General features: G+C 38.7%; 1 long non-coding RNA gene across 1 annotated transcript in view; it reads right to left on the bottom strand.

Annotated features, from left to right (window-relative positions):
* The window catches only part of LOC107751981 (uncharacterized), a 65,008-nt gene that overhangs the window by 27,463 nt on the left and 15,198 nt on the right, over positions 1 to 22,347 (bottom strand). The window contains exon 2 of the long non-coding RNA XR_001641321.1: positions 6,764 to 6,902. This is a non-coding gene — a long non-coding RNA (uncharacterized LOC107751981). The remainder of the gene's footprint in view (positions 1 to 6,763; positions 6,903 to 22,347) is intronic.

Genomic DNA, 22,347 nt, shown 5'->3' with positions numbered 1-22,347 from the left:
ACTTGTGAAATATCAATAAATTATTTATACTCAAACAAGCTGAAGATTTTCTCTTAGAAAAAGCCATTTTATTCTACATACTGGACATCATGGCACCGCCATTTTGAGATCACATGACCATCCGTGTCATACAAGTGAGTTAATAATACCAACTACAACAATAGCCAGTGCTCAGAGAGCTTTAAAATACATCTAAACACAACAAGCAAACCAAAAAATAAAACAAAAACCATATACTGTATATAAACTAAACATACCTAAATGTAAACAAAAACTCAATAATTTTAAACAATAAATAAGCAAAGCAGCAACAGCTGGTTAATATTCTGATGCACAGAATATTATTTATAACATTGATGCTGTTGTATGGAAATATGTGCGCAATACAATGACACCTGTACACTTATTATGACTACAAAATACTGTAGTTTGAGCCCCCCAAAAAGACAGAAACACTCAGTAGGCCTGACCCAAATTCACATGACTTAAGGGTACGAGAGGCATGTCAATCCATTTTCATGTCAGTTTGTCACTGCATACATTATGGATAAAACAAGCTGCCAAATCATCACAGTCAGTGAACAAATCCTTCACTCAAACACTCTTTCATTTTCTTAACAGCATTGTAATGATGCGATCAGTATTTAATCTTCTTGCGAAGATACATAAAATAACTGATGAACTTTGTGAATTCTGAACACATTTCCATTTCAGTGTAAGACAAAAAAGTAATTGTCATCTTTTAAGTAGAAAAACGATGAAAAAGCCACAGGAGAGTGATTCGACGCAACACATTTCTTGTACAAACCAAAAGAGGGCGCAACTAGCCACTGAGAAACAGACTAGTACAACTTGTCAGTCAGTCTACTCTGGTTATTCTCTGGTTATATATAAGGTTATTCTCTTCTCTGAAGTACAGCAGCCATGAGTGCCGAGACCAGACACAGGTCACAGTCTCTCCCAAATGCACGTCCTGGGTCATGGGACAATAGCACATGCTTGTTCTCCATAGGGTTCCCTGTGTTCCTAGCTAACTTTGACCCCTCCTGTCTGTCTGGTGCACTACTAGCACCTGCGCTGTGAGACTTCCTCCACATCTCAACAAGTAGCTGCTTGAGATGATGTGAAACTACTCTAATGCACTTTTGTTGTGGATACAAACACTGAATAAAGCATAATTAAACTGACCTTGGATTCCCAAAAGAATAATTTTGAATGAACTGCTTATGGACATTACTGAATGAGAAAAAATAAAAAATTATTAAAATGATACAAAAGCAATACTTCTCAACCACATAAAGTGCATTAAATTAGATTTTAAAAAAGACTTTTCTTGAGCTTGAACATCTTTGCTCAGTGTTTGACGATTAATTTATACCCACTGATGTAACTATCATTCAATACTTTAACTGTTAAAGCAATGCTCAGCTGAACCTTTAATTACGAAGGCTATGTTTACATAAATGACTAGTGATATGCAGTTTTCAGTCATTTTGCATTCATTTTCAACCTGAGCATTTGCATCCAGAATCTATTTGTGATGGATTCTGATTTCACAAACCCTGTAATCTACTTCTTCCTGGTGAGTGCACCAGATCAAAGAAGAAGCCAGGCATATCTCAGCACAGAATCACAGAAAAGCACAGTCTATCAGCCAGATTAACACACATCATTTCCCAAATACATTATAGGGTGAAGATTATACCAGCACTCATCACATACAGTACCAGTATCTAAGCAGTAGGTAAATGTTATTCTGCCATCATCACCGTGTGAGAAATTAGTTTGAACAACTTTAATTTGGGGGCAAATTAAAGTGTGGTTGACTTGTGTTTGTTTATATTGATTCAACACAACAACACCGGTTGTGTTGAATCAATGACGGTGAGATTACACGGTGTAATTGTGTAATCAATGCCAGAGAGTCAGTCACAACTAAAAGTTGCACCTCAGACTCACAGACCTGTAAACAGATGCACTTGACAAGCGCTTCTGAGAGACGCGCTGGAAACGTCTAGAGCATGTGTTTCTGTAAGCAGACAGCGGATGTGCAGACGTTAAAGTTTGTTTGGATGATTTACGGCTCCGATAACAGCAGGGACATAATGACGATGAGATTGCACAGATGGATTCAGCACAGTTTACCCTGACGCCCGACCGAGGAGCTCTCCACAGGGCCGTATGGCTTCAATCTGATTTATAGCAAGCTCTCAAAGGGAGTGGCACTCCATTTATTTTTGACTCAACTTTAAGATGTCTCTGTTCAGATTGGGACTCAAGTTTTTACGCAAGAGCCCTTCACTACCAAGCATAAAATGTACAGTATATCCTTTATTTTAACAATTTGGATTCTTATTATTTAGAAATTCTCTTGGTTATTTTCATTTATCCTTACTATATATATATAACATACATAATATACATAAATATTCAATTACATTTTATGGGATACACTCTTAAAAACAAAGGCACTTTATTGGCTTCTATGGTTCCATGAGGAACCTTTAATATCCATGGAACCTTTCCATTCCACAAAATGTTCTTTATATCATTAAAATGTTCTTCACATTAAGAAAAAACTGTTCTTTTAAGAACTGCACACTGAAAGGTTCTTTGGGGAACCAAAAATGCTGCTTCTATGGAATTAAATGCGAAAACAATGCGGAAAGGCCATAGTTCACCCAAAAATGAAATTTCTGTCATCATTTACTCAGCCTCATTTTCTTTCTTTCTTTCTTCTACAGAACACAAAAGAAAATAGTTTGAAGAATATTAACTGAATAGTTTTTGTTACCATTGATTTTCACTGAATGGACAAAATAAACAAATTAAACATGTCTCAAAATACCTTTTTTATGTTCCACAGAATAAAGAAGGTCATACAAGTTTGGAAAAACATGAAGGTGAGTATAATTATAGAATTCTCAATTTTGGAAGAACTATTCCTTTAAGCATCTGTCAGAAGCTTTTACTCAAGCAACTTGTAATTATGAACTTAAGCTAAACGAACAATTCTGCGAAGGTTGCCACAATCAGTTGTGCAGATCACCTCTAATAGTTGGTGTGTGGTACATATAGTTTGAGGTTATGTAATTATACTCACGTGAATAGTGCGTTGCTATGAAGTACACAAGACGTCATTTGCATTTGCATTAATCTGTCCCTGTAACAAGTGCTTGCAGGAGTCAAATTTGACTGATCATGGGTCGAGAGGAGGGATGACCTACAACACCATGGTGGAGGATTTGCTACTCAATGGATCCGGAGCTCATTGACAAATATCTTATATCGTAAGATGCGCTCCCTTTACACAGAGTGCTCGTGATCGCGAAATCGAAAGTGAAAGTGAACAGCGCGAGCGCTCATTCAAAAGAGATTTAAATAGCCTACTCCCCATTGATAGCGGCTCCCTGATAAGCGAAAATTATGCGCAATATTAGAATGTTTGCGGGAGCGGGCGGGACTGGAAAAACCTTGCAGGAGTGGAACGCACACGTTGTCACTGTTTAAGTTCAGAGGTAAGAAGACTGCTATCTAGCGGTCGGGATATAAACTCAAAACGAAACAAAGGCCATGAATCTTGTATAAATTTTTTTTTAAATATCGATATTTCATTTTTGAGAATCAATACAGTATCACCAAACAAAATATTGCGATACTCCGGTGTATCTATATTTTCTTACACCCCTACTTAAGACAACCTGTTCATCTTGTGTGTGTGTTTCAATGTCTTTTGCTAATTTACATCATTACTTTGCTTTTTAAATATTTCTCCACTCATCTCTCTCTGCAATTTACAGTTTAATTGATGACTTTTGCGAACGCATGAGACTGTGATTACAAGTTTTGAGGTTTCAACATTTGTTTTTGCGGTCTCTCTGCTCAGATCAAATGGAGGCATGTGTGGAATTCTCAGTAAAGGAAAATTGGGGTTGCATAAATATGGATTTTTAATCGCCTACTAGTGTTTATTTTTCCACGCATCTCTCTATTTGATGTGCCGTCCCAGATGTGCGTAACGTCTTACTCGCTTTAAAGGCCCGAAGAGCAGCAGCAATTCAGAGCAACTTCTCGCCCCCTCCAACCCATGATTAAGAGTAATGGCACCCTTTAAGATTTGCATGGTGATGTTAACTAAGCATGGTTGTTGAAATATAATTGACTTTTCTCATGGACTCCAAAGACAAACAAAGACCCTAAAGGGGGTCCAAGAGTGAGCGGCATTAAAAAAAATGGGCCAAGCAAGCTCCATCCATACTGATGAATAAGCATTGGAATTTAGAGCTGGAGGCAACGTTCACCGTTTTCTTTTACTTTTTTGCCTCTTTTCTCCCTTTTTAGTCTCGCTCTTTGTGACCACAGCCACATTTATTAATGGTCACTAAGATGTCAGCCATAGCCTTTACACATCAGTCACCGAGGGCTGTCTTATTTATTTTTACCATTGTTCTCGCCTCTTCTCGTCTTTGTTTTTTCCTCTTTTCTTGTGTCAGGTGTTTAAGCAGGCTGTCAGTTTTATAGGGCCTGGTGAATGGGGTTGATAGGGGAGACTCTCAAAGGACTGCATGTGACCCATCTGCCCACAACACCCTCGCACACACCCTCTCCCTTTTGTGCTCTTGTTTTTGTTTGTCTGGGAGAGCCGAGTGAAAGACAAACTTTACTAGGAGGTTACAGATCACCATCCCTATAACAATGCTAGGTAGATTACACTCCCTAAATGATTTTGAATTAGAAAGCTTAGTACACTGGGAGACCCGTGAGGGAAAAACACCAGTACTAGCATATGCCATATATGAGAACTCGCAGTGATACTAACCTGACGTGACTGAAAGCTGAAATAGCTTGAGCGCTCAGATTCTGTCACTCAAACGAGGATACCTGTACGCTCTATGCTATTTTACACTCCGGACACACTGTGTCACGGTAAAATAATCGTCGCTCTGTACTACATGCTGGTCGGGTGGCCGATGTGGTGGTAGATGTGTGGAAGAGACAGGGATTGTTGTGAAGTGAGTGAGCGAAGGGGCTTTCGTGCTTCAGCAGACATATTTGCTTAGAGCTGATTAACTGCACCCCAGAGAGGAAGAGCTAGTGCTCTGGCTACTAAGCTTCAGAGTGCGTGTGTGTTATACAACTTAGAATAACAATAGTAATTGTGTATAAATAGATACGTTGAAATGTATTTAGCTTTGATGAATCATTGCAGCTATTTAGACAAGACATGTTAACTACAAACTACACTATCACTACAACTTATCTATTATAACATCAGCAACAATGATCTAGATTAGTGATTCTTAACTGGTGGCTCACAGTTCTAATTGGTTCGTGGATATGAAAAATAATGATAATGTTAATAAGTTAGGACAAAAAAAAATAAAATAAATAAATTGCCTCATCAACTTTTACATTCACTTTTACATTTATGCATTTAGCAGACACTTATCCAAAGACACTCACGTTGCATTCTGGGAATCCAACTCATGGCTAGCACTTTGCTCTACTGTTAGAGCTACAAGAACACCAAAAAAGGGAGGAGCTTTAAAAATAAGGGAGAAAAAGTTTCTTACAGCTTTTGACGACATCAAAGGTTGTTGTCCAATCAACAAAAAGTATTTTGACACAATTGTATCTGTCTAATTGATGTAATTCAATATTTATATGCTAAAACAAGTTTATATACACCACCGTTCAAGAGGTCTTTTTTTTTTTTTTGCAAGAAAGAAAGAAAGAAATGCATTCATTCAGCAAGGATGCATTAAATGGATCAAAAGTTAAAGTAAAGACATAAGTTTGATAAGTTTGAGTTCTATTTCAAAATGCTGTTCTTTTGAGCTTTTTATTCATTAAAGAACCATGGAAAAACTATCACCGTTCACACAAAATATTAAGCAGCACAACTGTTTTCAACAAAATAATAAGAAATGTTCCCTGAGCACCCAATCAGTATATTAGAATGATTTCTAAACGATCGACACTGAAGTTATAACTGCTGAAAATGTAACTTTGTCATCAAAGAAATAAATGACATTTTAAAATAAATTAAAACAGGAAACTGTTATTTTACATTTTAATAATATTTCACAATATTTAATTTTTTATCAAATAAATGCATCTTTGGTAAGCATAAGAGACTTGTTATGAGTAAAATATTACCAACCACAAACTAGTTTTACTATTCAGTCATTATGTCATGTTAATCACATACTGTATTGTTGGGCCAGTGCACCTCATGGTAATATGAACACATTTCAGATTTCATTTTATAGACAACTTTGTTAACATTTACAGTATATAATAAACATCACTGTTACTGTATTGGCTTGCAACTCAATGTCCAATGTAAAATATAGATCCTGAAACCAAACCAGCTCAGAACCACTGATCTTGATGAGATCTAGACCACGCCAACTCAAAGCTCACCTGAACGCTTAGAAAACAGTAAAATGATGGGGTTTTCCATCACTAGGGGTAACAGCACCTCTTTGTGATGTCATTAAAGCTGTTTAAGTCTGCAGTCTTACCCCGAGTTGTTTAGAACAAAGCACAACCTGTATACGACAGCTTTTGCCAAAAGCACCTCCCACACAATGGCCCTTGAGGAGGGACCCCCTGTAGCAGAGACCTCAGTGCCCAGACCACTCAGCTTCTTTTCCTGCAATTTTCCACCCATGTGGCAGCCCCAGGCCCCTGAGTGACAGTAACTTCATTAGATGCCTCTTTAACCTGGCCCTTCTCCATCTCATTTTCTCAGAAGTACCTTTAAGGGGTTGACGGGGTTACTCAGGCACTGGCTGTTTTGGCATAGACCCCCAGAAATGATGTGCCATGATGAGGTATGCAGTATGTCACTGCTCAGCAAACTGACCGGAGACAAGCTGCTACATTATAACTGCATCCTGTGAATTACACAAACACATGACACCAGGACAGGTTAAACAATTTAGAAGAATGAGTAGCCATAATGACTGGTAAGGTACTGTGCAGTACTGTATATACACTGTTAAAATATACTGTTACTATAATACACTTTTAAAATATACTGTTACGGTCTTGAAATTAATAATAAAATTAATAAATCTTGAAATTAAATAGCACTGAAGTGCATTACAATCATTACAAGTCGTCAAACTCTGAATTTACAAAGATACTCTTTATTTAACTATTAGACATAATTTTAATATATTGCTTTATATCTCACAACTGTGATTTAATTATATATATTTGGGACCTGCATATCTCACATTGTGACTTTATATTATTGATTCAATGATACTATAAATAGTGTCAGATAACCGGATGATATAAAAGTCTATACTAAGTTTATTATTATATTTAAGTATATAGTACATAAATCAGGGATGTCCAATCCTGGTCCTGGAGGGCCAATGCCCTGCAGATTTTAGCTCCAGCTTGTTCTAAAATAGCTGCCTGGAAGACTCTAGCAATTCTGAAGACCTTGATTACCTTGGTTCAGGTGTGTTTAATTGGGGTTGGAGCTAAACGCTACAGGATTGTGGCCCTCAAGGACCAGGATAGGACACCACTGACATAAACGCTATAATATAAACACTAAAAAACTCTATTTTAAATGCTACAAGTTAATTTAGGCATCACAACACAATGTACCGTATGAAAACTGATATTTATGTGATATTTGCTTAAGAATACAATTATTAACGTAAATTATTAGTCTCTTAAAGAATAACTTGCATGCGATATAGATAAAAAAAATTGCCCATAACTGATATCAATACTAATATATTAATTATCCCTACTTTATATCTCACAGTGTGTTTATATTTCTCAATTGCAACTTTGTTTATCATAATCACAACTTTCAATGTGACTTCATATCTTGCAAATGCAATTTAATTTCTCATAATATCAAATGTAACAAGAAATGAAGTTACAATTTGAGATATCTAACAAATTACCTTTCTCATTTTTTACTCTGAAGTGGAAATAGGCTTCCAAACAAGACAGATTTTTAAAGTCACTGAAATAAAACTTTGAATAGTTGGAAATTATCATTGCTGGGGCAGAAATAATCTAGCCTATGATTCATCAAATAACTGCATACTTGTATACGTCAATAAACAAGAGCAGCATGTGTTTAATATCAATGCAGGAGTTAAAACAAACATTAATCCAAGGTGATGCTATACTACTGATAAATGTTACACATAATTACTCATAACATTACTCATAAAAGGCATTACAACTGCCAATAGAGAGATAATACTGTACTTACAGCCTGACATCTTTCAAAAAAATCAAATCTAAATCACAAGCAACGTCTTTTCGTGCCATAAAATGTGTCTTTAAAAGGAAGCTGCTGGCTGAATGATTCCTTTTGTGCCAGGCAGCGAGCCAAGCCTACAAAGTATTGGATGAAACGTGTGTATTTGTAATTCGTAATAAACCTTAAAGTGTGTAGTTTAAAAAATCATGCTGCGATCCTTGTTGCTGATGAGCGGTGTGCATGTATTATTGCATTTGGCCTCAGCACAGAACAGAATGCGAGTCTACTACTGAATAATGGCTGAGTCCACTATGACACTGAGACGCTAATGAGCATGTAGCTTCAGGCGTAGTTAGAAATGCTGTCTGCCACTGAGAAAGTCACACAAATCCCAGCAGTAAAACGAAACAGCTGCATCATATCAGAGCGTTTAGCAGAGCCCACAAGTGCACTGCATTGCGAGGAGCATCTGTTAAACTGCGCTATTAGCAACTGCCTCTTACAGAGCTGTAGATCAATAAACCACAAGTATAAGTACATTTAACAGGCAATATTTTAAAAGGCTGTAGAGAGCTTGACCTGCCAAACTCACATCCTTAATGAAGAGCTCTCGACACACCCAAACGCTCCACCACTTTCCCTTTAGAGCACCTATCTGTGAAGTTCCCCGAGCATAGACGCCTTGCAGACCCTTCAATGATGCCAACGTCAAAGAGGGGCTTGTCATTACCTCCCCTCATTCACATTTGTCCACTCAAACGTGGCAGAGGAAAAAAGGCACAGATGTTAATCTCTCTCTTATCCCCTCCTTTTTATTAAGGGAGATTAAAAAGAATATAGTGCAATTTGGATGAAGGCCAAGGCAGACTAGATGTGCAAAGTATTTCTGGATTATTTCCACTTAGTACAGGCGGGGGCTGAAAGGACGGCTGTCTTGTTAGCTGGTGTGTCACTGAAGACTTCACAAGCCAGTTGGTCAACCTGAATCACAATAAACGCTGCTTGTGCCATGACAAAATTCCCATGGAGGTTGATTTGCACGAATGCACGGCTCAAGTTATATATGATGATTTGCGATGAAAAGTTCGGGTAACAACTTCTTCCGAGGGTTTGGTTGCTAGAGACCTCAGTCCTGCCTTTCATGTTTTTGGTTAAAAGAAGTAGAAGTGGAAGCGTACCGAGGCTAAAAAGGACTGCTTCTATTTGTTAATCTCTTTCTCTATCTTTTCATATGGCCAGACCTTCCTTTTTTGATTCCTTTCACCTCAAAAGAAAGAGAAAAAAGTTAGTCAGTCCCCTGTTCCTTTTGTTCTGCTCTTTCTTCTCCACGCTCTTTATACTTTTATCCTAATCCCAAACATGCATGAGTGATCAGTTGTGTCCTGTTGTTTCACTGTTCTGCTAGTTTTCAATCGGTAGGGTTCCATCTTTGTTCCCTTTCAGAGAGAAACACATAGAAAGGTAAAAAGAGGGAAGGGTAATGAAACCTCCTCCACAGACTTACTCCTTTGTCTTCTTGATCAGGTTTATTTTGCTTTTTCTTTTGGAGATATAACTGACTGTAATTAGGAGAGATCGGTGCTGTGATGATGTGTTCTTTGCCAGCTCTTAGTCTTTGGAGAGGGATAGAAATGCCTCATCAAAGCCGACTGATGAAGTCCAGCGGTCACAGAGCCGGAGCAGGTTTTGATGTATGAATTCGATATAAAGATCATCAGATGTCAGGTCCAGTCCAGAGGCCGTACCTGACAGGTGAAGAATGCTCTCATCCAACATGAAGCAAACAGGCACGAGGACATCTAAAATTCTACCTGAAACATGAACAAGCTGCACCATGAGGGCCTGGGGGTTTGTTGATAGCTGTTTGGATGTTTGGTTTCTGTTTTCCCAGCAGTCAAACTGGGGTTTTGATCCCTGGACACTTTGGGAATATATAGAAAGAACTGAATTCTAGCTATTTAATAAAAAAACGGATGTAATGATATCCTCAAATCATGGAGAGCACTATACAATGTTCTATGTGGAAAAAAAATGTGTGCTGTTTTTGCTGTGTGCATATAGGTATCAATGATGTAACAATCTCTTTTTTGTTGTATTTATTTTTAAAAAAATACACAATTGACCACTTTGGTATAGAGAAAGACTGCAATAAAATTGTAAACTTAAAAAAAAAAATTTTTACATTCTTGAAGAGTTTGTCATTATATAGTAGTATTATTATTATAGAAATAAATATTTTAACAAAACTAAGTAATATTTGAAAAAATGTGGTCCAACTAACATGCAAGCACCTGCATAAAAAAAATGACAGACAACAGGAAATTATATCATAGAGATGAGCCCTGCAGTCTCTTATGACTGTGTCGAGGTCAATAAGTCTTTTAAAATATCAGATAGTTTGACCTTTTTATGACAAGGCAAAGTTAGTTCAGAATGTAAAATGTGGTGCAACTCCCCCAAAAAATTTAAGATATTTTTTTTTCAAAATAATTTAATGTTTGTAAAATACTTTTTACCTTGAAAAATATATGTAAAAACATATGAATTATTAAACAAAAATAATGAAGATATGTACGCTAGTACAAGGTGTACATTTTTAAGAACTTGACACTTGAGTTTTAAACTAGATTTCCTTTTCTTTATACTGATCACATTATACAACATTGACCCATATACCTCTGAATCCGGAGTCGTTTGTGCTTCATTTCTTTCTTCTCTATGCATGACTGTTATGAAATGCATAATAATTTGATTCTCTGCTTCTCTGCAGAGTAAAGGCTCTGGTCAGTGTGTCCTCTGTTCAAAGGGACAGTCATTGTTGCAGACTGATCCCTCCTCTCTGTGGTTGTCGGGCCTAATTAAAACTATTCTGGGGGCGTGGGGTGAGCCGAGGGGGAGGGGCCGGCCAGCACTCCACAGGAAATTATGATCGCAAATGTCTTCCTGTCGAGTCCTGTGCTTGGCGCTATAAAGTGAGCCGAGCCGGCAGTACCTGAAAGGGCTGGAATCCGAGCAGACATCCACATCATCCCAGTCCATAGTCCAGCAGGGTCGCACACAAGTGGCCTTTGTGGCCGGCGAAAAACGGGATTAAGGAGGGGTCTTCAAGAGAATTGATTTTCTGTAGAGAACAATGAGCGGGTGAGAGGAGCTGGGGCCAGAGATCTGAATCACACAGCCTCAGTGCCCCATGAAAGGCCAAAACCGCACAACAACACTGAGATTAAAGCAATCAGGTTCTTTACCCCCTTACTGCTTCCCCGCTTTCCCCCCGCCCCTCGCCGCCACATTACACACTCGGCTCACAATAAGCAGAATAGGCCCAAGAGAAAAGGGATGAAACAGATTGTTTGCTTTTGCCTTCTCCTCCGGCCCTCCAAACGTTGCAAAGCTGCACTGAACAGGCTGGCGGATTTCGTTAAAGCAACAGCACGGCGTAAATGTAGCATCAGTCATTCTGGACGTGGCGGCAAAGAGGGCATGTCTTTTTCAGGACGACAATGTCAGGGTGAAGATGATGTGGTGTGGTGATGGGATCAAGGGTTACACATGAAAGAGGCAGGCTGCGCGGGTGCAGCTGTGCGTACCATTGTGGTCAATAATTTGCATGCATTTAGTCCAAGCCTGAAAACACTGAGTTGGCTGCTTTGAGAACGTAAGCAAACCTTATTGTCATTAAATACACTAAATTAAAACTCACAAATCTCATAATTGAGAGAGCAGTTCACCCAAAAATGAAAATTCTCTCATCAATTACTCAGCTAAATGTTGTTCCAAACCTGTACAAACACAAAAGATGCTAAAGAATGTTGTTCTGCTGTTTTTGTCCATATTATGAAAGTCAACGGGACCCAAAACTTTCAAGTTCCAAAAAGGACATAAAGGTAGCGTGAAATTAATACATACAACTCAATGCATGCATATGGTAAAACAAACCTCAAGTGTCAACTAACATCAAACCTCATTGGTTCTCATATGCCACGTGACCAAACATCGCCATATTTGATGTAGTCTATGTATACGTGCATTGATTTGAATGAATAAAAGCTTAAATTTCAATCTTTTCATCATACAAAGTGATTGTGTCTCTTCAAAAGACTTGAAATTGAAATTAATCCATATAACTCTGCTGGTGTTTTCTATATGCATGTCCTTTTTGGAACTTTAGGTCCCATTGACTTTCACAATATGGACAAAAGGAAGAAAGAAAGCCATACAAGTCTGGAACAACATGAGGGTGATTTTTGGGTGAACTATCCTTTTAAGTGAGAAATACAACAAAATCTAAAGTGCTGCAGAGACAGATAAGGATGTTCTTTCTTTGACTGGGTACAGGGTTAAGTGTAGACTCTTCCAGAAAGGAGATTCTCTCTCCAATCAGGGATCAGATTCATAAGGTCGATGAGCACTAAACCCCTCTGCCTGTCCAGAATGAGGGTTGTGATCTCCCTTTGTGGCTCACTGGGAAGTGTTGGGGCACTTGCCGGCCCCGTTCCATCATTAAGCAGATTGCGAGCAGGCTGCTAAAGGCCACGGCCAGGACTGGAGGAGCGGCAGCCACTTCATTAGGGGTATTATGAGGGAAAAGGCCTTTTCTTCTCTCTTCCATAGTCCAGAACGCTCAGGTCTGTTAAATCGTATAATTCTCTTCTAGCGAGGCCACGGCAGAACAAGAGCACTTTAGACACATGACAACTCAGATATATTAATTATATTCATTTTCTGGAATATGCTCAGAATACGAGGGAATTAGATATCGGCTGTCCTGTGTTATTTTCTCTCCTCCTCTTCCCTTCTCTCTTGTCTTTTTCCAGCTGGCACTTTGAAGTGTTCCTGTTTTTGTTCTGGGATGGCTGCGCATCCCACTGCTCCCCAAGCTTTGATATCTCCAGTGGGGTGAGGGGTTACCAGGCAGAGGTCTGGAGCTGGGATATCCTAACTTCTCTCTCCAAGAGAGCTGACCTCTGCACCCGAGGGGCGGTGCGAGCGATTCCAAATGCACGGCTCCTTTTGATGTGCCCTCATTCAGAGCACTTAATTAGCCAGTGGATGAACATTTAGCTTGAGCGAGCATATGTTCTTAAAGTCACTGACTGCCTTTTTGTTGTAAGTCAGAGTGTGGTAAGGGCCATTGAAACAATGACGCCTTGGAACACTAACTTGTTTGGACTGAGAATTGACTAAACCCGCCTGTTTACAGAACAGCACTGGGTGAAAAGAATGAAAACAGTGTTCTTTCAGAAGATGAATGCTCTCTTGGCATTGTATTGTCTTACAGGGCTGGCTTACAAAAAGCAGGTAGACTTTTAACATATTTTGATCACTTGCATTATTGTGCCTATCATGATGCATCAGATATGGTGATTTTTGAACATGACGAAGAACTTTTTTTTTTAAAAATTTTTTTTATAAGAGTAATACAATCAAACATATTTACAATAAAGTTTCTTAATCATTTTTTTTTCTTTCTCTCTTTTTACAGGAATCTTCAAAGGACAAATTCCCAGTGATAGTAAATACAGCACAAGCACATGGCTTGAACTGAATTGAAAAGTATTTTTGATATGTTAGAGTAAATAAGTGGTTGGATTACAGTACAAGATAATGTGACCGATGTCAGAAAGTGTGATGCAGAACTACTATGATATATGAATGGTATTACAATGATAGCTGATACTGGTAAAAACTGATAATTATTTTCATGGTGCAGATAAAATGATAACCGTTCAACTATATAAATTCTATATTATTTTCTCTAAAAAAAAAAACATTCAAAACTAAAATCAAGTCCACCAAGGTATCACAATATGTATGAAAAATAGATATTGATTTTGAGATTTGAGATGATCTAAATCTAAATTTAAAATAACAGAAATGAAAATTAACGATTAAAAATTTAAATATAGATCAAATAAAAGTATCTAATATCGGTTGTTAACAGACATATCATCCATTCCTAATCATAATTTACCGTCTTAAAGCTAAAGTGTGTAATTCACACCAATTTTGGCTCAACCAACAGCATGAAAGGGTTGAGCTATCTGTCTGATCGGTGGCTGACAGAAAGAGCATTTGTGGAACCTGTTTGATATTTGCAGTTCTGTTTGGTAAGGCTAGTGACGCAAAAAGTACACACTTCAGCTTTAGAGAACCAAGCGAAAGAATACAGTACAACTACACAGAAGTAAATATGTTTGAGAAATTCATGAAATCCATATTAATAAGCACTACTGTAAAAACAAAGTTAAAAATATTTCACTCTGTTTTGGTCACATGAAAAAGCTTCAACTGAACTTCCAGATTTCTCTGTTGCAATTAAGACATGAAAGGAGTCTGCAATAATATCTCAGGAACGGGTGCTTTGCCCTCTTCTCAACATCTTCTCAAGCTATAGATAAACACCTACCCAAAAAGCCTGAGATCTTCTTGTCCGCTTTGGAAACAGTTTACATCAATATATGACAATATGAATGTCATGAAGCCTGCAGTGAAAGGTAGGGCTTTTTCAAGGATCCAATTTCCAGTTCCTCCTGCTCTCAATGCCCATAAAGTGGGTCGCTGCTGCCCAGAAGAAGCAGCCTCAGCTGGAACATGCTGGATTCATCAGGCCTGGAAAATCAATTCTTTATTGCAGCACTTTGGGGCTAATAATTTCCCTGTGTCTCAGTAGGAAAGAGCAAATAAAGCCTGTTTGTTTCATTTTGGAGGTCCAGTAAAACTCCCCCATGCTGCTGGTCAGACTGTGACTCCTCTCCACACCTAACTAACAACAAACCTGATCGCCTACAGTACTACTCTACTGCAAAACACACTGGCGGCCTATGAACATACAATATATACAAGCCCAATTATCCATAACAGAAGGCTGCATGAGTAATTATGGGGGAAAAATATCTACTCTCATGTAAAGACTGATCATTTCCCTTAAGGTTTAAGGAAGAACAATAGACACTCATTAGGGAACAAAATCCTTTTGACATCACTCCACAGGCATTCGGTTTGAATTTCACTAATATATGCCTTATGTCAGTAAAGCTACCAGAAATTATATTAACAGAATTCTTAAGCAATAAGAAAAACAGAAGAAGAAAAAAAAATCACTGGACTTCAGACTCTGACAAACTAAAAGATGTGTTCTCATAGCTAGATCCTTTTGTCTAACAAGCATACAAAGATTTTAAGAGATTTACTTGCTGCCTCTGACTTAAACATCAAGGTTTAACCTATTTCTTTATGAATAAGGAGCTGCAGCATCACAGCAGAGCTCAAAGCAGAACCTGATAATTCAGACTTCCACTCGCCCTGGCATATGAGAGCTGGAGTCTTAATGACTTTGTTCTCATGCGTTTCAGTCATGCTTTGTGACATCTGATCAAACACAGTTGGCACATGCTCAGCGGCAGTTACTGTACATGGCCAGAGACCGAAAGACAGAGCGAGAACATGTTGTTCAGCGAGAGGGGGGATTTGAATGAAATGGACTGTGGAGTCTCTGAGATCAACCGCTGCTGGATGCTGCGAGCATGATGGACAGATCTGATATCATTTTGTGGCCTAATGAGGTAGCAAATCAACTCCGGCGGGGAAAAGAAATGCCCTTCTTTTTTATTTATTCCTTTCAAAAACTATTTTCCAAGTTAAACAGAATGTCTTTTTCTATAAGCATTTCTCTCTTAGGTAAACAGTAAGTTAATATAGGAGTGTGTGTATGAATTTATATCTGCGTTTAGTGTTTAGGTGTTTTGCAGTCAGTCGACGTTTGGCAGTTCACACAGATGTTCTACAGACTGCCTACCTGTGGCTGGCCGATCGATTATCTCTGTGGGATTCTCCAACAATAGCCGAGACCTGCTTTCTGTTCTCCTCAGCTTGCATCACACTCTTGCATACCCCCTTAACTCCATTCTCAAATCCACTACTAGAGACAGCATACCATGGACATGTTTATAGTGCTTCGGTTAGACCTGTGTACCACCAAACAGAGGCTGACTCAGATGCTTCTCAGTTCGTGCCACCCACAAAACACTTCAGTCATTTCTCACACAAATCATAGTTCTAGGCTAAGAAAATCTCAGAGCATCAAAAACATTCAGGAGAGGCCTTCGTGATTTTAAAAATGTATCACTTATCTACAACTGTTAAATCAATCAAACAATGGAACACAGGAAGTGTGACCCTGTTACGAGCAAGATTCCCTGTGAAATATCACAGCATAAGACGAATATGCTTGGTTGAAATCTAGATATTAAACATTTGATCAATATAAATTATTGTTTTCAAGTTATGGACGATAAGATTACTGTTACAACATTACTGTGCATAAATAAACTAAAAATAAAACGGTAAAAACTAAAATCAATTCAATCCATTTTAAATGCTACAAATGAATTTACACATTACAACATGAGAATGTACAGTGCAAAAAATGGATATTCACTTTGAGATTTGCTAAATATTAAATGTAACTATGAATTTTTTGAGTGTGTTTTTAAAATTTTTTTTACTTTAATTGAGAGCTAGATTTAAGTGAATGTTAGATGACGGCTAAGGTCACCTGAATGTAAAAGTAGGAAAAAATAAGCATGCATAATTAAATACTGAACAATATCGATAAATAAAAAATCTCCAATATTGGCCAATAACCAATATGGAACCACTATATTATGCATCTCTAATAATAACACAAAATTAACCCCACAACAAGGTGGTCAGGACCATGACATGAAGTGTCTTTTTGTATCATTCTAAGGGGGTTTATATATTGCAATAAATATACATTATCACAGCTACTTATCAAACAAATGAATACATGCTCATGTAATACTAATTTCAGGTTACAATTATTTGATTCTGTGAGAAGACAGAGACCAAGAAACACAAAACTAACACAGAGTAGGAGACGGACTGCCAGGAACAATGGTCGAGTGTACAGCTTAGCCTCATACTACGGCTGATATTGATTAAAAATGCAGATACAGTACATACCGATAAAGAGAGCTGCATGGTCATTTAGACCATCTCTCTATGTGGAGCTTTAGCTTCATTTAAGACCTCATATCTGCAGTGAACCACTAGTTCTACACTTCCTACTACTCTGTTCCCTTAGTGGTGATAAACACTCAACATATGGGAAATTACTGTTGGGTAATAAAAGGTTGTTGGCTTTTGCTGACATGTAATAAATTAGGCCATTTGCATAGGAGAGCTACAACATGAGCTCCTAAGAAACACCTATGTGGTACTTTTTTCATGTACACTGTTTTTTGTTTTTGTTTTTTGTTTTACATTAACTCTGTTATATCTGTTGGTGGTAACACAGTGGGGTATATACACACAAATTACACACATAAAACTCCTGAAGCCTGGAAAATATTTTAATAGTTTCCGTCCCCCCGCCATAACAGCCAAGCACCGAACGTGCCACACTGGTGAACTCTGCGAGTATTATTGGCGCAATTAAATGTGAAATTCTGGGGGGACCAGGGGGAAAAAGATGCCCAAAATGGCAGTAAACAAGGGAAAAGACACTTGACAAGTTGTAATTTATCGACGTTGTTTGAAAGGAAAAATACTTTTTTACAGAGAGAAAAGAGAGGCATGGGGAAGCAGGCGTTAAAGAAAACCATTCATAGAACACAAATGCATCAAAAGCAACCCAGAGTGAAGAGAAAAGAAGGAAAGAGAGAAGAGAAAGGGAGAGAGAGAGAACAGCAAGACTTCAAAGTCCATATGCAATAAGCAGTGCACACAGAGAGCAGTGCACATGATAGGACAGAGAGCAAGAAGAGCCCCCTGGAAGCTTGTGGGGGCCTCTCCTCATATCATCTCATCTCACAGAATACCAGATTTCAATCAGCAGCCTGCTGAAGAGCGACCACTACACAGAATGTGGAAGAGAGAGCACAAGCACTCATAAATATACTTACTAACACCACCCGACCCCAAAAATAAGATGAGCCCCAAACTGTGATTTAAAACTGCTTTTGAAAAAAAAAGTGGCAAGTAAAAACCACCGGTTACAAACTTAAACATATATAAAAAATATATAAAATGCTTTATTCTGCATTGATGGCACTGTAGTAGCTGAAAATGTAATTGCATGTCACGCTCTGTGATAATAGGTACAAACAACTTAAGCGAATCTAGATAATAAGTCCAATTAGGTATTATCTTGGCTGGGAGTGCGAGGAGCTGCTCTGAAAATGGTGTTATCATTCCATCTCTACACATATGTCCATTACACCTCTGCATCTTGATGCTATTAAAAGTGGCAGATTGATAGCCATTCAGCCAGTAAAATAACTTGGAATAGAATGTAAATTGTTCAAACAAAATGCACTGTCACCACTTTCAGCTAAAAGAAAATAAATAAATAAATACGAATAATAAGAAGTGCACCGCTTCAATTTGTGCCTGGCAGATGGGTAATGGAATGATTATGGGTATTGTGTGATAAACTGGACATGAGTGAGTGTGTGTGTGTGTGTGTGTCTGTGAGCAAGCGTGTGTCTTTCATCCATTATCAAGCAGTGATATTGTTACACAAAAAGAATACGCTTTTTTTGGACTATTTACCAAAAAAGTGGCAAGCTGTATGAGTTTTTTTTTCTCCAACATAATAGTGAAATGATAGGTATGAAATAGATAGTGAGAGGCTAATAATATGAAATAAAATGAGCCAGGAAAGCTCACAAAAGGCTGTAATTTGTAATCATTGAGAAGCTAGTATTATATCTGCGAGTGTAAATGCCTTATCTGCTTCATGGCATTTGACACAAAACAACTGTGAAAATGATGTACAATTGTGTTTTGCGATTAAAATGTCCGTTTTTTTTAGATGCACGGAAATCTTCTGGGGATTTGAGCATAAAGTTTCAATTTATCCTTGGGAAAAAAAAAAAAAAAAAAAAGCAGGGAAAAAAAACCTGTTTTCCAAGTCTTGTTTGCTAGTCAGAGGCATGACACTCCCAGCGTAAATGAGGAGAGCAAACGCGCTACATTAGAGGTGGGGAATAAATATTCCAATTCCAGCCCAAAGTGTCTTTATTTTGACTCAAATGTGAGATATGCCGTTGCCATGGTGACATGGTGCAGGCTGCAGCCCTCTCCCCAGCTGTTGGGAGGTTTTGTCTGTGTGTGTGTGTGTGTGTGTGTGTGTGTTTGTGCAAGCCCAAGCGCGCACATTCAAGCCCCGCTCTCGTGCTGTGTTCCCCTTTCAGCCGCCAGAATAGAGTCTCAACTAATCCGTGAAAGTTGCGGTGCTCTGAACCGCCAGCCAAGCCTTTTCCCACTGAATTGAGGGCTGGGGGTCTGCACTGGGCTTTACACTTGATTGGTCTTCGCCGTGGCAAGACTCCCCTCCCTGCTGGGTGTGGGCCCGTCCCCCTCGCTGTGCTGCTCGGGTCTAGGCTAATCGGCTTCTCCCTGCCGTAATTACCCACACCCGGCCTGGGCATGCTGAAGCCACCAGTCGTCTCTCTGTCTCTTTCTTCATTCTGGGCCCTCACCAGTACTGGCACCGTGGACCACAGACTGGCATTAGTGCCAACACCAGCTCAAGTCTGTGGCACCGGGTGCTGGCCAAGAGGACGTTGAGTGAGCGAGAAGTTGGCCTTACAACTGTCCTCCTCTACATGCACAATCCCAGGATGATGGGTTTATTTGGCACAGCTAATCAGGTAACAGTTTGTCTTACAGAAACTAAAGCGACTGGATCAGTATGCCCTGTAGGAACCAATAGGTGTCGATTTTCATAGCGCTGATCAATTCAGATGACAATCACAGGGCGACTCTAGTATCCACACTTGTAACGAATGTCAGACGCAGATGTTGAGCATTTCTGGTAGCATACTTTTGGCACAGCAGTAGTAAAAAGCAAACACTCTAACTGAGAATATTCTTTGTGCCCCAGATTTACAGCAAGATCAAACAGCTCCTCAGAGAAAGTCTTAATTTCCATTCAGCTGGAAAATAAGTGAGCCATATCAATATTGAGGTGGCCCTCTTAAGATGTACTGTCAAATTTCCAGAGCTCTATAAAGGCAAAGGAGAAGACAGTTCACAAAGATTACAGAGCAGTGCAGAGGATCTAGAGCATTTTGTGGGGAGCAAGGCACCAGAAGACATAGAGTGTGTTTATTGGACCCCCATTTGCTGCTAACATCTTATTATGGAGATTTTTTGTCCCTCCAAATCAGACGGCAGTCACTCTCACAAATCCTAAGACCTTCGCTCAGTCAGAGCAGATCAAAAGATAACTCACATTTCAAAATACGGAAAGGGAAAAAAAGACAAGAGAGGAAAGGACAACTGAGAAAAGAAGAGAGCCAGAAGGGGGCATACTGCTCTCTCTTTACATTGGCTAATAAGGTGTTTTAAGCATGTGTGTCTCCTTCCTTCTATCGTCTTGCACTACCCCAAATTTTTCTCAAAAAAAAAAAAAAAAGAGCAATTGTCATTTTTAGATTTATTTCTCTGGGAGAATTTTATTTTAAACTGCACAACATAAATGGACCCTTAAAAAAAATCAGTACTTAAGGGTCCATTCATTAGAGGGGCAAAATGAAAGGTCTTGAATCTGGCTTCGAGGATATATCGAGACCCCCTTGAAGCTGGAATGAAAAGTGTAAGTTTAGCCTCTCAGCTGTGTGTCTCAATCCATAATCCTGCCCCAAAAACCCCAGCGGAGAGCAGCCTGACACTCCCATGGCGTTCCTGACCAGTGAAGGCCTGGCCTGTGCAGATTTATGGAGTTACTCCTTACTCTCCTAGTTGGGCTGAGACTTTTGAGTCAGACTGCTAGAAGTTGCACAAGATTAAGAAGAAAATTAGATCTAGTCTTTTCTGGTCCAGCAAGCTCCAAGCTACACATCATAAACCATCAATTATGCTGGAGGTGTATAAAGAAAATTGATAAGGTGAGTGTTTATGTTCATTGTGCAGTACGCTGTTTTATAAGTGTTCTTGCGGTCATATAAATCTTTAATAGACTTAGCCATGTTGTGATTGATAGATCAGGTAATTTGAGTGGGTGGGTATATGTATGTACTCCTTAATTGTGAGTTGACGTCGTTTGTATTCTGTTAAGGCCGAAGATGCATTTGCTGAAAATGGACCACGGCTAAATCAAAATATAAAGTTCAAATAAACAATTAATCTGTGTTAAAAATAAAGTCTACTACGCTCAACAGTGTCCACAGCTCTGCTTGAAAGAAGTGTTTCTTGAGGGGGATTACATTACTCACCCTATTCCAGGGTGATCATGAGTTGCAGATGATGGATTTTCATGTTGCTTTGTTGGCAGAAAATAGATGGTCATATGGATCTTGTGTTCTCCTGTGAAAATATACTTACAAAACTTCAGCACTGACCCGGCCTGTCAAGAAAAAATTAAAAATGTATTGATTCCGTTAAAATATTCCTGAGATGTGGAGATGTTAAAAAGGCTATGTGATTTGGGAGATCTATTATTAATTAAGGACATTATACATCTTCAAAGAGTTCTAAAGCCTTTAATTGCAAAAAAAAAAAAAATTTAAAGTAAGTTAAATGACACTTTCAGAGTACATAAAACCGTGCGGGTGCTCACACAGAATTCCTTATCTGTTTGCCATCTTCAGATTGGATGAAATTAAGTATGTACCTGATTGAAAGGCTTAATTAAGCAAAGAAAGATTATATCAATATTTGATTAATACATCTACTGCAGTGTCACTTGCTAGTTATTCACTTTAGCTTTTCTGTCCAAACTAGATTTTCTCTTCTGGCTGACTTTGTCAATTCAGGATAAAGTCACCTCTGGACAACAAGCTCAGTGTGAGAGCGAGCACAAGTGTGTGAGTGAGTGAGTGTGAGTGTGAGTGTGTGTGTGTGTGTGTGTGTTTGTGTGCGCGTTTTTGTGACAAATGAAAACATAAATTTGTATATTGACAAGGGTATGACATAGGTATTACCGGTACAAGGAGAAGGTGACTTTTCAGGACATTACCCCATGTCCCCACTTTTCAAAAAGCATATAAATCACACAGAATGGAGTGTATTGAAAATCTGAAATAGCACAAAGTTTCCTGTAAGGGGTAGGTTTAGGTGTAGGGTTGGTG

The sequence above is a fragment of the Sinocyclocheilus rhinocerous genome, unplaced genomic scaffold (assembly GCF_001515625.1).
Source record: "Sinocyclocheilus rhinocerous isolate Xijiao unplaced genomic scaffold, SAMN03320098_v1.1 scaffold662, whole genome shotgun sequence".
NCBI lineage: Eukaryota > Metazoa > Chordata > Actinopteri > Cypriniformes > Cyprinidae > Sinocyclocheilus > Sinocyclocheilus rhinocerous.
Note: the sequence above shows the minus strand (reverse complement) of the source record. Positions and strands in the feature narration are given on the sequence as shown.